Here is a 5,785-nt window from a genome sequence, read left to right as displayed (position 1 = left end):
TTTAGTATTATTTTATATACCACCTATATGTATTAAACCCTACTCATGAACACAACCACAACATCAAAAAAAAAAATTTATTATTAGTATAATAATTTAAGCATTATAATATGACACTTGATTTCCCAAATGTTACAATATTATTATCGATATTAAATAATTATTATTCGTAAAATAATTTCATCAGTTTGCAGAAATTTATGATTTTTATGTTTTTCATATAAAAGTTGAAGGTACAAAAAAGAAATTAATTATTATCACGAGTTGATATTTCATTAATGTAAACAAAAAAGCTCGTTATTATTGTTATAGTTTGAAATTAATTTATTATTCAAATATTGAAGATACAATTACACGAGCAACAATAAGAAAATACAAACAACATAAATTATTAAAATTTAAAAAATAAAAAATTATATATTAATAACAACAGCCATTATTTACCGATATTTAATAGCCAAATATTTATAAAAATAGCTCGTTAATTTGACGATTGAAAAAATATAAAATAAACAAATTAATTAATTAATTAATATTGCTAAAAAATAAATGCAATATTGTTAATAATTATTGGCTGTTTAAAATTTAAAAAATTAAAAAAAAAAAAAAAACATTAACACGTTACTTTTAGAATGTATAGATTTTTTATAAATATAAAATGAAATTTAAAAAACAAAAAAATTTACACACTTTGACGAGCTGACATTTGAAGATTGTTTCCAGTTTAAAGATAAAAGTACATATAACCTATATAAAAAAAAAATAAAATTGATATAAAAAAATAATCGTCGATTAAATTAAAATGAAATTTACAAATACTATTTTCATATTTCATAAAAAAGTATAAAATAAATATTAAAATTATTAACTCAATTATCTAATTTTTATATATCCACTTTTTTAAATGTACGTGGTTTGAAAAAGCAGAAAAAAAAAAATTCATAAAACATTGAAAATAAATTCAGTTAGTATTATTTTATTTTTCAAATTATTTTTTATTATTATATAAAATTTTTACGTATGCGGGTTGAGCATGCGTATGCACAACGAGCCATGAATATTTCACAAGCTTGTTGAAAGACGAAAGAAGGTGAAATGAAAAAAAAAAAAAATTACATAATACATAAAAAAGTTAAAAATAAAGAAAAGCTATACACAATTTTTTTAAAAAGGATTTTTTATTTTTTTCTAGCAAGTATGTAAGTGAGCGACAGTGGGACGATTTAATATAGCCGGAAACTCACCCCATCATTTTACTTCCGAGTCTGTCCTTATGAATACTATTATGTATAACTTACCAGCAGCATAGAAGAGAACAAAAAAAATGAAAAAAAAAAGCTCTCTCGTTGGCCTCACACAAAATTCAGGCTACCGAGACACTGCGTTAAATTCATCTATTAACATTTATGTAAAATGAGAAAGTGAGCATCAAATAACGGCCACTTTATAGTTTTGTTTAAAAGTCAACTATAATTTTTTTTCATTATATTAAGACACTATATAAGTTTTCTTTGATTTAATTAAAACTTATTTTGTCAGAAACTTATATTTTTAAATATTCATGAGAATAAAATTTTTTACTTATAATTTATGATGGTTTATAAAAATGAGTTTTTGATACAAGTGAAATTTAACATGTCATTTCGTTGGGTTATGAAAGTGATAGAACGGATACAGTGTTAAAGTGATGCTGATATTTATTTTCGGTAAATCAAAATATATCCTATTGAATACATGATTTTATATTTCAAAAAAACGATAAAATTTTTATGACATAAAGTCACAAAAAATGTCATATTCAGAGTTTCAGACTGAGTGAAATCACTTGAAATTTATATGTCCCCAAAAGAATTTGTCAAAGATTTTGTAAATTTTGTTAAAACTACTTGACACAAATAAACTTTATACAAGATATTAAATAAAAGAAACACTTCAAGACCAACGAAATGATATTAAAATAAATTTTACATAAAATCTCAGTATCACTTACTTCATAATGATAATTAAATTATTAATTTATATTTTAATTTATTCTTGACAGACAGGTGTTGAAAAAAAAAAAAGAAACTTTCAAGTTAATAAAATAAAAGTCCATTTAATATAATATTAAAGTTGAAAGACATAAATAAGCAGAGACAATAAAATTATTAAAAATAAATTAAGAATAAAGAGATAGATAAAATGAAAAAGTAAGCAGATTAAAGTTATACTTTGTCGATGTGACGTAAAATTGCTTTTCACGAAGAAATTCTTTGATGTTTTACCAATGAAAACCACTTTGATCTCAATAAATCTCTTTTAGTACCTCAGATTTACAAAAATACTTATAAATATAATCAAAAGAAAAGCAAAAAAATACAAAATATAATTATTAAAATAAAAAAAACTATTATTTTCAATGGCACAAGCAATTATTATTATTTTTTTACTTTACTCATCAAAATTTATGTATATCAAAAGAATTTTTTTCTTTTTATTATTATCATTTAAATATTACATTATGAACTACTACTTAAATACATACATAAAAATATTTACCTCATCTATACTATATTTTTTTTCAAACACATTTTTATACCTCAATTTACACTGGAATTTTTTCCCGGGCTTTACACTAATTATCTTATGTTTCTCTTATTTTAATTATCATTTTAATGATGGTTTATCAATATTGATCTTAATTATTTTTAAAACTAGTTATTATTATTATATTTTTGTGTATAAATAAATATAAAAATACTGCAGACAAGTTGTGATATCAATGCTGATAAGCTTGGTCGAGCATGAAAAATCCAACGAACGGTAATAGGATAAAAAAATGATGGTTTATTCCACCTCCCGATGAAACGTAACCTGCATCTCGTTGCATTGCCTCTGTGTGTTCTCCTGTAACAAACACAAAAAAATACGTTATCAAATATAAATAAAATCATATTTATTTATATATTTTTTTTTTTTTTAAATATGAAAATTATTAAAACGATGGACAGAAATTCTGTCGACTGAAAAATTCGCTTTGATCGAATGAATTTTTTTTAAAAATATATTTTCTGTAAAAATAACGATAAAAAAAATTATAGGCAATTAGTTTGTAGTAAATATTTGCTAGAACAATTTTTAATTTATTTTATGGAATTTAATTATTTTTATAAATAAAAATAGGATATTAAAAAAAAAAAAAATTAATAAAAATAAAGTTTGTTAAATCAACCATATTCAATGTAATTGTAAATTAAACTATTTATCATACAGGAAGAGCTAAAAAATAAAATTTCAGGATATAAATATTTAATATTTGATCCATGAAAATATAATATTTATTTTTTTGTTGACTATAAAATTTGATTTAATGAAATGAATATTTTAAAAAAAGAAAAACGACGTATATTCTATGAAATTAATTATAAAAAATTGATATATTATTTTTAAGAACAATTTTTAATTTACTTCATGGAATTTGGATGTTGAAAAAAATAAAATTAATAAATAGAGATGTAAAAAAATATGATAAAGATAATATTGATTTAAAAATAATGTTGAAAGTCTTTAGTGGAGGTTGCGAATCTATATTGTGTACCTCTGGGAAAAGACAAGAATCACAATAGAATTTGTAGTCGATCGAGTCGATCGAGCTTCCATAAACCCAATGGGACAGTGGTCAGAGAAAATAGAAATACCAGTTGAAAATGAAATCACAAACTGAGTTCCAGTTTGTTGCAATTTTCACAATGTTCTATTTCTGAAAATCCTAGTCAATTGCAATTGGCATTAAATTTTTTCTCGGTACAATATCGATAGTAATATAAAAAAAAATACATACATTGTATATAGAAAAAAAACTATAATTATAATATATTGATTAATTTTATAATAAAATATATTATTAATCAAAATGACAACAGTAAAAAACATTTTATATAAAACTGCGTCTTGCACAATACAAATAAATAAATTGAGCACTAAACCAGAGGCACAGTAGTAAAAGTTTTTCACTATTCTTGCCAACGCTTTCATGTATAACGATATTTTTACTAACACACAAATTGTAAAGAAAGAAAGAGACTCGGAGGTTGGCTTTGGCAAAAAAAATGCCCATGGAAGGAGTGAAAAAATATGCCGACTTTAAGAGGATGAAGGAGGTTGATAAAAGAGCCACCCCAAAGCCAACGAGATAACGAGACTGAAAAAAAAAAAAAAATGAATATATACGTGAAAGAATGAGAAAAAAAAAAAATAATATATATAAATTTAGCTGAAGCAAAAAAAAAATAAGAAAAATAATAATTTTTCTTATGGACAATTAGTAAAATTGAATTTTTTAAATCTTTTTATACAATTAACTTTTGCAATTAATATAATTTATAAAAAAATTTTATCTTGAATCAAATGATGATGAAGAAAGACACAACTTGAGATATTTTTTTCTTTGCAAAGATTTGAATTGCGAAGAAAGTATAGAAATTACATGGAAAATATAAAAAAGAGGTAAAAGAAAATGATGGAACCAACTGGCTGAGAAAAAAAAAGAGGGATGAGGCCAAGAGTCTCCTGTAAGTTTTGATATATGCGCAGACATTATTTATGATCGCATAAGAATTAGCCTCGTCGGGGCAAACTACGCCAGTTTAAGTAAAAAAAATGAACAAAAAAAAAATGACTATGAACTGTTTGAGGAAGGTACAAAGTTTTTGTGTTAGTGACGTGACTTGAAGCTAACTAAAATGGCTCCAACATGTCGGTTAATCCTCCCAAATGATACGTAAAGATTTATACAATTGATAATAAAAAAAAAAACTATAAATAATAATTTCTTCAAGTTGGTAAGGAGATAAAGAAAAATATTCTATCAAAAAAAAATACGAGCAATTTAAAGATGACAAAGTGTAATATTCCAAGGGAGAAATATAAATTGAAACCGATAAATTTGAAAAAAACTTAATAATTTACACATTTTTCTGTCTCAATTCCCATATCCAATACAATTTTTGATGATTTTAATATTTTTTTTATTTTACATTATATATCCTTTCGAAGAATCGAAATAAAAAAAAAGTCAAAATTATATTATTTTCAGTTGAAATAAAAAAACAAAAAAAAATACTGTCAAAGTATGTAAAACCACAAGTAAATTTAGAATCTGTAAAAAAGTACAAATCGAGTCGTTGAAATTGTGATTTATATTATTTAGTTATAGCATGAACATTTACGTATAAAGGAGTAACAAGAGACACATTGATAAAAATAAAGATAAAAAATAGAAAACATGGAAAAAATGTAAGGTCGTTTTTTTTTTTTCTTTCAACTGGAGCCCACCATGCAATAACTTTGGAAAAGAAAATTCACGATAATAGAGACCACCCTGTGAAACTACCAATGCAAGTGTGCTTGCTACATTTATTTTTTTTTTTTTGCAAGAATAACCAATCCTTTTCCTTTATAGTTGTTCACACAAAACCTTGGATAATAGTATGGAGAATATTATATATATAAAATTGCATAGTTGTAGTAGTTACGTACAATATACAACGACCTTATTTTAAGAGGATCAACTAGACAAATAGCTTTAGCGTGATATACAGTCATTTCCTTAAAACCTAGGTGGTTATTTTCTTGAAATCCTACTTATAAGATACCCTAAATTAGCCTTATTTTATGCCTAATCGTGTGCTCATTTTTTTAATTTGCAAAGCTATTAAAAAGACCAATTTTATATTCACTTAAACAAGTACATTTATTTGAATATAACAAATTAATTTGTTTTTTTTTTTAAAAGATAATATTTAAT

Source organism: Aphidius gifuensis, linkage group LG4 (genome assembly GCF_014905175.1).
Source record: "Aphidius gifuensis isolate YNYX2018 linkage group LG4, ASM1490517v1, whole genome shotgun sequence".
Taxonomy (NCBI): domain Eukaryota; kingdom Metazoa; phylum Arthropoda; class Insecta; order Hymenoptera; family Braconidae; genus Aphidius; species Aphidius gifuensis.
This window is presented reverse-complemented; position numbering follows the sequence as displayed.